This window comes from Moschus berezovskii, chromosome 7 (assembly GCF_049115385.1).
Source record: "Moschus berezovskii isolate FMDL1 chromosome 7, NW_MosBer_1.0, whole genome shotgun sequence".
In the NCBI taxonomy this organism is placed as follows: Eukaryota; Metazoa; Chordata; class Mammalia; order Artiodactyla; family Moschidae; genus Moschus; species Moschus berezovskii.
The window spans coordinates 115304424-115316970 of record NC_142466.1 but is presented as its reverse complement, the minus strand read 5'-3'; positions in this window follow the sequence as shown (position 1 = coordinate 115316970).

Sequence of the window (12547 nt, the reverse complement as noted above, 5' to 3'; positions counted from 1 at the left end):
AACCATAGCCTTGACAAGACGGACCTTGGTTGGCAAAGTAATGTCTCTGCTTTTTAATATATTATCAAAGTTGGTCATAACTTTCCTTCCAAGGAGTAAGCTTCTTTTAATTTCCTGGCTGCAATCAGCATCTGCAGTGATTTTGGAGCCCAAAAAATAAAGTCTGACACTGTTTCCACTGTTTTTCCATCTATTTCCCATGAAGTGATGGGACCAGATGCCATGATCTTTGTTTTCTGAATGTTGAGCTTCAAGCCAACCTTTTCACTCTCCTCTTTCACTTTCCTCAAGAGGCTTTTGAGTTCCTCTTCACTTTCTGCCATAAGGGTAGTGTCATCTGCATATCTGAGATTATTGATATTTCTGCCAGCAATCTTGATTCCAGCTTGTGCTTCTTCCAGCCCAGCGTTCCTCATGATGTACTCTGCATATAAGTTAAATAAGCAAGGTGACAATATACAGCCTTGACGTACATTGTAACATTTGACTTGGAGAATATTTTGAGTGATATTGTTGGAAAAAAACAGGATCCTGAAAAAGTATATATTATGATTATATTTTATAATCAATAAGAGCAGTAGCTTTAAATAAAATTATATTATTTACATTATTTTGTTTCTGCTTTTTTTATTTGGTCTGTGTGTGTAATCATATCTTTTTTCTGACATACATGTACATACATATATATTTATATGATGACTATAGCAAAGAATACTTAATAATATACATCAAAATATTGCTATGGTTACTTATTTGAGGGATGCACTTAGGAAGAGTTGATCTGAAGGAAAAGAAAAGAGGAGAAGCACATAGAAAACCATACTTTTAAAAACTGTTTGATATGATTCTGATAAAGTTAAATTTTGTATTGTATTTATTTATAATTATGTGCTTAGTTGCTCAGTTGTGTCCATCTCTTTGGGACTCCATGGACTGTAGCCCACCTGGCTCTTCTGTCCATGAAGATTTTCATGGCAAGAATACTGGACCGGGTTGCCATGCCCTCCTCCAGGAGGTCTTCCCAACCCAGTGATGAAACCAGGTCTCCCACCTTGCAGGAAGATTCTTTACTATCTGAAGCACCAGGGAAGCCCAAAAATACTGGAGTGGGTAGCCTATCCTTTTTCCAGGGGAGCTTCCTCACCCAGGAATCGAACCTGGGTCTCTTGCAATGCAGGCTAATTCTTTATCAGCTGAGCTACCAGGGAAGCCCTATTTATCATTCTCAGTTCAGTTCAGTTCAGTCGCTCAGTCGTGTCCGACTCTTTGCGACCCCATGAATCACAACACGCCAAGCCTCCCTGTCCATCACCAACTCCCGGAGTTCACTCAAACTCATGTCCATCGAGTCGGTGATGCCATCCAACTATCTCATTCTCTGTCGTCCCCGTCTCCTACCACCCCCAATCCCTCCCAGCATCAGAGTCTTTTCCAGTGAGTCAACTCGTCGCATGAGGTGGCCAAAGTATTGGAGTTTCAGCTTTAGCATCAGTCCTTCCAATGAACACCCAGGATTGATCTCCTTTAGAATGGACTGGTTGGATCTCCTTGCAGTATAAGGGACTCTCAAGAGTCTTCTCCAGCACCACAGTTCAAAAGCATCAATTCTTTGGCGATAGCTTTCTTCACAGTCCAATTCTCACATCCATACATGACCATGGGAAAAACCATAGCCTTGACTAGACGGACCTTTGTTGGCAAAGTAATGTCTCTGCTTTTTAATATGCTATCTAGGTTGGTATCATTCTACATATTTTAAAAATTAGAGGGCAGGGGCTTCCCTGGTTGTTTAATGGTAAAGACTCTGCCTGCCAATGCAGGAAGCACAGGTTTGATCCCTGATCTGGGAAGATCCCACATGCAACTAAACCCATTTGCCGAACTACGAAGTCTGTGCCCTAGAGCCCAGCACCCTAAACAAGAGTGAGCGTGACAGTTGCTCAGTCATGCCTGACTGTTTGCAACACAGCAGACTTGTTACAGTCCATGCAGTTCTCCAGACCGAATATTGGAGTGGGTAGCTGTTCCCTTCTCTAGGCGATCTTCCCCACCCAGGGATTGAATCCAGGTCTCCCACATTGCAAGCAGATTCTTTACTAGCTGAGCCAAGAGGGAAGACCAAGAATTCTGGAGTGGGTAGCCAATCCCTTCTCCAGGGGATCTTCCTGACCCAGGAATCCAACCGGGGTCTCCTGCATTGTAGGTGGATTCTTTACAAACTTAGCTATCAGGAAAGCCCCCGAAATGAGAAGGTTGCCTACCACAGCTACAGAAAAATCCACACGCCAACAAAGACCCAGCACAGCCAAAAATCAATAAATAAAATTATTTTAAATATTAGAGGACAAAGAATGACCAACACGTGTGCTGACCTATAGGAGTGTCTAGGATTTATTTTTAAGTGGTGGAAAAAAAAGAGATACAGGATAATGTGAATAATAGGAAGCTACTTGCTAAAAATTAATTAACATATATGATTCTATTTATGCAACATTCTTAAAATGACAACATTTTAAAGATGGTAACTCAAAATTCTCCAAGCCAGGCTTCAGCAATATGTGACCCAGGAACTCCCAGATGTTCAAGCAGGTTTTAGAAAAGGCAGAGGCACCAGAGATCAAATTGCCAACATCCGCTGGATCATGGAGAAAGCAAGAGAGTTCCAGAAAAACATCTATTTCTACTTCATTGACTATGCCAAAGTCTTTGACTGTGTGGATCACAATAAACTGTGGAACATTCTGAAAGAGATGGGAATCCCAGACCACCTGACCTGCCTCTTGAGAAACCTGTATGCAGGTCAGGAAGCAACAGTTAGAACTGGACATGGAACAACCGACTGGTTCCAAATAGGAAAAGGAGTACGTCAAGGTTGTATATTGTCACCCTGCTTATTTAACTTCTATGCAGAGTACATCATGAGGAATGCTGGGCTGGAAGAAGCACCAGCTGGAATCAAGATTGCCGGGAGAAATATCAATAACCTCAGATATGCAGACGACACCACCCTTATGGCAGAAAGTGAAGAGGAACTCAAAGACCTCTTGATGAAAGTGAAAGAGGAGAGTGAAAAGGTCGACTTGAAACTCAACATTCAGAAAACTAAGATCATGGCATCTGGTCCCATCACTTCATGGGAAATAGATGGAAAAACAGTGGAAACAGTGTCAGCCTTTATTTTTTGGGGCTCCAAAATCACTGCAGATGGTGATTGCAGCCATGAAATTAAAAGACGCTTACTCCTTGGAAGGAAAGCTATGACCAACCTAGATAGCATATTAAAAAGCAGAGATATTTCTTTGCCAACCAACTCCGTCTAGTCAAGGCTACGGTTTTTCCCGTGGTCATGTATGGATGTGAGAGTTGGACTATGAAGAAAGCTGATCGCCGAAGAATTGACGCTTTTGAACTGTGGTGCTGGAGAAGACTTTTGAGAGTCCCTTGGACTGCAAGGGGATCCAACCAGTCCATTCTAAAGGAGATCAACACTGGGTGTTCTTTGGAAGGACTGATGCTGAAGCTGAAACTCCAATACTTTGGCCACCTCATGCGACAAGTTGAATCAGTGGAAAAGAGTCTGATGTTAGGAGGGCTTGGGGGTGGTAGGAGACAGGGACGACAGAGAATGAGATGGCTGGATGGCATCACCGACTCGATGGACATGAGTGTGAGTGAACTCCGGGAGTTGGTGATGGACAGGGAGGCCTGGTGTGCTGTGATTCATGGGGTCGCAAAGAGTCGAACACAACTGAGCGACTGAACTGAACTGAACTGAAAGGATGTGTGGTTGGCAGGAGCTAGAGATGGGATCAGGGAGGGAAAAGAGAGTGGGTGTAACTATGAAAGGGTAGCTGAGGGAATTTTGTAGTGATGCAACTGTGTGTGTCTTGATTATGGTGGTGATTATAAGAATTATGAAGGTGGTAAAATTGCATAGAACTGTACACCTATTAACAGAAATACAAACACACACATGCATGTTTGCAAAGGTGATAAAAGTTGCAGGAAGTCAGTGGAGGTTTCCAGCTTTTGATAGGTTACTATAGCTATGTAAGGACGTTATATTGAGAAACCAGCTCTTTGGACTATAGGTGTGATGTCTGTGAATCTAATATTACTTCAATACATTTATTTTTAATGAGCAAACAAAACGCTTAAATGTGTTCAAATGCTTGCAAACAGGTCCCTATGACCCAAGAGAAATGGCGTATATAGCACATAGTTGCCTATGATTACTTCAGTAAGTAGAATTTGAAAGAGAAAATTTAGCTAACTGGTTATACATGTTTATACTAGCAACAGTGACATTATTTTTATAATATGAAAGAGTGAATAAAGGTACATTTAATACAACATTTAGATTTTGATTAAAAATTTTAAATAATGAGGTGAGCATACATTTTTCTTATGTTGTTTCTTTTCGTGTGTTTTATTCTTTATTTGTCTCTTTCATTGAAATGTGGTTGATTTACAATATATCGGTTTCAGGTATACAACATAGTGATTTGATATATTTACAGATTATACTACATATGAAGTACAAATGAAATGTTACTCTCTCAGTCATGTCCGACTCTTTTGAGACCCCATGGACTGTCGCCCGCCAGACTCCTCTGTCAATTGAACTCTCCAGGCGAGAATACTGGCGTGGGTTGCCGAGCCCTCCTAGCAGTTTGTACTTCTTAATCCCTTTTCATGTCTTACTCCTTCCCCATCTCATCCCGCTGATAAGCACTACTTTGTTCTGTGTGTTTGTGCGTGTTTCTGTTTTGTTATGTTAATTAACTTCTTTTACTTTTAAGATTCCACGTATAAGTGAAAACACACTGTATTTATCTTTGTCTAACTTATGCTAAAGCTGAAACTGCAATACTTTGGCCACCTCATGCGACGAGTTGACTCACTGGAAAAGACTCTGATGCTGGGAAAGGTTGAGGGCGAGAGGAGAAGGGGACGACGGAGAATGAGATGGCTGGATGGCATCACCGACTCTGTGGACATGAGTTTGAGTGAACTCCGGGAGTTGGTGATGGACAGGGAGGCCTGGCGTGCTGTGATTCATGGGGTCGCGGAGAGTCGGACACGACTGAGCGACTGAACTGAACTGAACTGAATTGAACTTATTTCACAAAGTATAATGCCCTCCAAGGCCACCCACCCATGTGGTTGCAAACGGCAATATTTCATTCTTATTTATGGCTGAGTAACCTCAGATATGCAGATGACACTACCCTTATGGCAGAAAGTGAAGAGGAACTCAAAAGCCTCTTGATGAAAGTGAAAGAGGAGAGTGAAAAGGTTGGCTTGAAGCTCAACATTCAGAAAACAAAGATCATGGCATCTGGTCCCATCACTTCATGGGAAATAGATGGAAAAACTGTGGAAACAGTGTCAGACTTTATTTTTTTGGGGCTCCAAAATCATTGCAGATGCTGATTGCAGCCATGAAATTAAAAGACGTTTGCTCCTTGGAAGGAAAGTTATGACCAACCTTGATAGTATATTAAAAAGCAGAGACATTACTTTGCCAACCAAGGTCCATCTAGTCAAGGCAATGGTTTTTCCCGTGGTCATGTATGGATGTGAGAGTTGGACTGTGAAGAAAGCTGATCGCTGAAGAATCGATGCTTTTGAACTGTGTTGTTGGAGAAGACTCTTCAGAGTCCCTTATACTGCAAGGAGATCCAACCAGTCCATTCTAAAGGAGATCAATCCTGGATGTTCATTGGAGGGACTGATGCTAAAGCTGAAACTGCAATACTTTGGTCACCTCATGTGACGAATTGACTCACTGGAAAAGACTCTGATGCTGGGAAAGGTTGGGGGCGGGAGGAGAAGGGGACGACCGAGAATGAGATGTCTGGATGGCATCACCGACTCTGTGGACATGAGTTTGAGTGAACTCCGGGAGTTGGTGATGGACAGGGAGGTCTGGCGTGCTGTGGTTCATGGGGTCGCGGAGAGTCAGACACGACTGAGAGACTGAACTGAACTGAACTGAACTGAATATTTCATTATATATATATAGGTATTATATACCACATCACTTTATCCATTTGTCTCCTGAACACTTACGTTCATATCTTGCCTACTGCAAATAACACTACTATTGGGGTACATGTATCTTTTCGAATTAGTGTTTTCATTTTCTTCCAATATATATACCCACGAAGGGAACTGCCAGATCACATGGTAGTTTCTGTCTTTAATTTCTTGATGAACTTCTATAGTGATTTCCACCTTGGTTGTACCAGTTTACATTCCAACTATGACGTTGTTATCATCATTATTCAATCAAGAATTGATCACCTTTGTCAATGCATCTTCCAAAGCATCTATCCATTCATTAATGCAGCAAATGTTTATTGAGAACCTATAATAAATCAGCTACTATGAAAAACAATCATTGTACAGAGATATAGTATAGATTTTTCCCTCTTGTCCTTTAAGAACTTAAAGTTCCTGTGGAAAGGCTAAGATGGGAGAGACAAGGAAGAGATCACCAACAGACCTCTTACCTCACTACCACAGCCCACCCGGCGAGGAGACTTCACCAGCATCTCCTCCACAGACATTAAGAAGAACAAAAGTCATTTTCATATAACCTGCATTGTGTGTTTGTTCATCATAGATCTAATAACTGTCCATTGCTTTAAGACACCGAGAAGATACAGAACAATAAGCAGACAAATTATAAACATTTGGGGTTGTTTATTTTCAGTGTTATATCTAATAAAATTATAATGTAATAATATTAATACATTAAATTTCAAAATTATATTGATTACAATCATAGAATATAATGTGACCTAGTATATTTATTTCTGTATTATACTTTTTCTATATTTAAATTAATAATAAATGAATTCCAATTTAATATAGATTATCAGTAAGCTTCACTTTTTTCTAGTTGTGAAACAACTCCTAGCAATATCTTTCTTCCAAAGTGTCAATTGTCATTTATTTCATTTTTATGAAATTCAACCACTGCCAAGCTGATGTACATTACCAGAAATTGAAACAGAGGCTGTACTTGGTGAGAGTGGGTGGTTTCTTTTTTTATTGAAGTACAGTTGATTTACAATATCATATTAGTTCCAGGTGTACAACACAGTGATTCAATATGTTAATAGATTTGTTGTTCTTCAGTCACTCAGTTGTGTCAAACTCTTTGCAACCCCATGGACTGCAGCACACCAGGATTCCCTGTCCTTCACCATCTCTGAGAGCTTGCTCAAACTCATGTCCATTGAGCCGGTGATACCATCCAACCATCTCATCCTCTGTCGTCCCCTTCTCCTCCTGCCTTCAATCTTTCCCAACATCAGGGTCTTTTCCAGTGAGTCAGCTCTTCGCATCAGGTGGCCAAAGTATTGGAGTTTCAGCTTCAGCATCAGTCCTTCCAATGAATATTCAGGTCTGATTTCCTTTAGGATTCACTGGTTGGATCTCCTTGCAGTCCAAGGGACTCTCAAGAGTCTTCTCCAATTACAGTGTTCAAAAGCATCAATTCTTCAGCACTCAGCCTTCTTTATAGTTCAACTCTCACAATCCATACATGACTACTGGAAAAACCATAGCTTTGACAATACGGACCTTTGTTGGCAAAGCAATGTCTCAGATTTTTAATATGCTGTCTAGGTTCATCTTTTAATTTCATGGTGCAGTCACCATCTGCAGTGTTTTGGAGCCCAAGAAAATAAAATCTGTCACTGTTTCCATTGTTTCCCCATCTATTTGCCATGAAGTGGTGGGACCGGATGCATTATCTTAGTTTTTTGAAAGTTGAGTTTTAAGCCAGCTCTTTCACTCTCCGCTTTCACTTTCAGCAAGAGGCTCTTTAGTTCCTCTTTAATTTCTGACATAAGGTGATGCCATCCACATATTGAGGTTAATAGATTGTGCTCCACTTAAAGGTATCACAAAATAATGGCTGTAGTGTCTTGTGCTGTTTAATATACTTTTGTCGCTTATTTACTGTGTACACAGCAGTTCTGTCTCAGTCTTCTAGCCCTGATCCGCCCCCCCCACCCTGCTTTGCTCCCGCCACTGTGAGCACCAGTTTATTCTCTGTATCTGTGAGTTTTTTTCTGTTCTGTTATGTGGGTTGGTTTATTTTTATTATTTGTTAGATTCCACATATAAGTGATAACAAAGAGCATTTGTCTTTCTTGTCTGGCTTATTTCCCTAAGCATAATACTCTCTAGGTTCATCCACGCTGTTGCAAATGACAGCATTTCATTCTTTTTTATGATTATTACCCATTCTTATCTTTTTTATCTGTTCATCTTTTAAAGGGTATTGAGGTTGCTTCCATTTCTTAGCTATTGTAAATAACGCTGATATGAACACGGGGGTTCATTAATTTTTTTTTAATTAGTATTTTATTTTTCTTCAAATATATATCCAGGAGTGAAATTGCTGGGTCGTATGGTAGTTCTGTTTTTAGTTTTTGAGTAAACTTCATGCTGTGTTTCCATATTAGCTCCACCAATTTACAATCCCACCAACAATATACTAGGGTTCCTTTCCTTTCCATATTCTTCCCAACATTTGTTATTTGTAGACTTTTTGACGATAGGCATTTTGACAGGTATGAGATGATATCTCGTTTTGGCTTTGATTTGCATTTCTCTGATAAGTAACAATTTTGAGCACTTTAAAATGTATCTGTTGGTGATCGATATATTTTATTTGAAAAACACTGTCTATTCAGCTCTTCTGCACATTTTTAAAATTGGGTTCTAAGGGAATTTTTTATATCGGGTTGTATGAGTTGTTTACACGTTTTGGGTATTAGCCTTTAATTAGCTTTATCATTTGTAAATGTTTTCTCCTATTCAGTAGGTTGCCTTTCTGTTTTGTCAATAGTTTCCTTTGCTGTACATAAGCTTTTAAGTTTAATTAAGTTCCATTTGCTTATTTTTGCTTTAATTTCTTTTGCCTTAGGAGAGAATTCCAAAAAAGAAAAAAAAATTGCTGCAATTTATATAAGAGAATATTCTGCCTATGATCTCTTCTAGGAGTTTTGTGGTTTCAGGTTTTACATTTAGGTCTTCAATCCATTTTGCATTTATTTTTATATATCATGAGGAAGTGTTCTAATTTAATTGTTTTACAAGCAGCTGTCCAGCTGGGAGGGATTGGGGGTGGGAGGAGACGGGGATGACAGAGAATGAGATGGCTGGATGGCATCACCAACTCAATGGACATGAGTTTGAGTGAACTCCGGGAGTTGGTGATGGACAGGAAGGCCTGGTGTGCTGTGATTCACGGGGTTGCAAAGAGTCGGATACGACTGAGCGACTGAACTGAACTGAACTGAACTGTCCAGTTTTCCTAGCATCACTTATTGAAGAGACTGTCTTTTCTCCATTGTACATTCTTGTCTCCTTTGTCCTAGATTAACTGGACATACACGTGTGGATTTACTTCTAGGCTCTCTGTTCTGTTGCATTGTCTGGTTTCGTGCCACTACCATGCTATTTTGAGAACTATAGCTTTGTAGTATAGTCTGAAGACAAGTAGCATGATACCTCAAGCTTTGTTCTTTTCTTCTCAAGATTGCTTTGGCAGTTCAAGGCCTTTCATGGTTTCATACAAATTTTAGGATTATTTGTTCTAGTTCAGTAAAAACATATTCCATGGGTATTTCATACAGATTGCACAGACATGATCACTTCTCTTACTTTCCTACCTGATTCCATGTGGATCTTTCACTTTATTTGTACAGGTCTTTCTGCAAGTTTCCAGTTAGTTTTTAGTGAGAATTATTCCACATATAGATATATTTTTGGTGTGTTTGTTGGGTGAGGAGAGTCCTGAGTCCTCCCACTTCACCATTTTGACTCTGCTCACAAATACCTTTATTTTTATTTTAAAATATCTTTATTTAGTTATAATGGATGTACAAAAACTGTATACGTTTAATGTATACAAGTTGATGGTATCAACATATGCATACATCAGTGAAATAATTATCATGATGGAGATAATCAACATATCCATCATCTCCAAAGTTTCCAAATGCCCTCCTTTTTTGAACACCTAACTTGACATCTACAGTTTAAACAAAATTTCCAGTGCACAAACACAGTATTGTTAATTATAGGCGCTATGCTGTACAGCAGATCTCTAGAACTTAACTCATCTCACCTGACTGAAAGGTCACACCTATTGGACAATGCCTTTCCATTCCCCTCTGTCCCTAGACTCTAGAAACCATCATTCCCCTCTGTGCTTTTATGAACCTGACTGTCATAAATGCCTCACTTAAGTGGACTCATGCAGTATTTGTCCTTCTGTGACTGGCTTATTTCACTCAGCATAACTTCACAATTGATTCCATTGTAAAAAGTATTCAATTTCACCAGTATATTTTGAATGTCCATCAGCACTGTGCCAAGGGTTGGTGATGTGCAGCTGCGTGAGTCAGTAATCACTTCTGTTCGGTTCCTTGACTTAATCATTCCTCTATTGTTATGTATGAAATTTGTTCATGAGTTTTCCTTGTGAATCAGGTTGTGGTAAACATCTTAGTATGTAAAACTTCCTCTGAATTTAGTACTATCTCAGGATATATTCTCAGAAGTAAAATTATTGGGTCAAAGGGAAAATAAGAATTCTTAAGACCTTTGATACCTATTCCCAAACAAAATGACATGAACAAGTTTACAAGTCCATTCTGAAAGAGTGCCAGCTTCTAGGACCCAATCAATCATTGTGACCTTAATGCAAAATATGTTCAATTAAAAAAAAAAGCCTGGAGGCAACAAATAGACATTTTTCCCCCTCTAATATAAGCTTGCCCCATAGATGAGACCCAAGTGAAGCTATCTTGTCAACAAAAGGGAAGTGAATTTAATATTTATTTACTTGGCGTTTACTGTGTCAAATACTACTTTATATTTGCTTTTTCATTTATCACACATATAAAAGCTTCAACAAATCAGTACTTGACTGATAAACTTTTGCATCTATAAAAGACTATAGTTTATATAGTGCTTTCATTTGCATGATTTCATTTATTACTAACAAATCTTGTCAATCTAAGAATGTGTTTTCATTTGTCTGTTTTTCTCTCGCGTTCTCGTTGAATAAACTTGTGAATGCTTTTTCAAAATCATATTTAAAAAATAACTTTAAGATGTGATTTACATTTTCAAAAGGAGAGAAGTAAAGAAGTCAGTGAAAATGTTTTAAGGGAACTTTATGAAAGCATTTGAAGCTCTGAAAGGCGATTTCCCCTCCTCAACCATTTCCAACAATAGCGCAATTTGGTACTTCTCCTTCATATTTGGGTCCCTTTAATTTTACAGGACCTTAGCCTGCCTTCTTTTCTGATACATCAGTGAAAAGGAAAATACAGACAATGGAACTGTATTCATCTGAAATGTTTCCATCTCTTCTTCTCCTCCCACCTCCTTCTCACAAGTAGATATCCATCCCAGAAACGCCACTCTTTCTGATGTTAGAATTCCACTACTGCAGTTAATACTGGCAGCTGTTCTATAGGGACAAATGTGTAAAATAAAACAACTATTTGATTCAAAAGATCCATTCAAATAACGCAGTTTAAAAGAATTAGAAAGAAAGAAAGAAAAATGGTATCTTAAGGATAAATAGCAGTCAACTTCTGTCCAGGGTAGTAGCAGTCAAATTTAAATAAAGATCCTTCAATGAAATCACTGAGATGCTTCTCCAGGAGGTAAAAATAATGCCAGTGGGTTGTTCATGTTGTGAGGTTATTGGACAGAGAGAACGAAACTCAGGTTAGTTGCCAGGTAATTGGTGCCGTGGAGACAGAAGGTATATAGTGATGACAGCAGCAATTACACCTCCCTACTTTGTATAAAATATACCACTTGGCTGGCTTTAAAGTACATTCACAAGCAAAATCTCATTGAAGTTTCACAAAAACCCTCTGTGGTAGCTAAGACAATTATTACTAAGCTATCTTGCAGATGACCAAACTCTGGGAGGAATTTGCTTTCTCAAAATGACCCAGTTAGTATTGGATCTGAATTTGGTCTAGGTTTTATAAATCCAAACTCACATTTTTTCTCTTGCCCATAGCACTATCAAATTTTTTTTCAAAGAGGATACTATATATTTGTAAACCTCTATTAACCATGAACTATCTATTCACAATATTCTTTGCTGAATCAAGGAAAATTAACTAGAAGATACAAATAGGAGATGGAGGATCAGTGGTGAAGATATGTCCTTATTTTCAAAACACATAAATTAAATGCATTTGGTGAAATATAGACTGATTGGGCACCCACCCAAAGCACAATTCTAGAACAATAAGTTAATGAAAAGGTTGAGAGGTTCCTGAGAGAGCTGGCATGTCTTGTCCATCTTGTTATCTTTAGTTATCTGGGGCTGGGCTTGGAGATGACTCAAGGAAAAGCAGTGGTCCCTGCTGCTTCTGCTGCTGCTGCTAAGTCACTTCAGTTGTGTCCGACTCTGTGCGACTCCATAGATGGCAGCCCACCAGGCTCCCCTGTCCCTGGGATTCTCCAGGCAAGAACACTGGAGTGG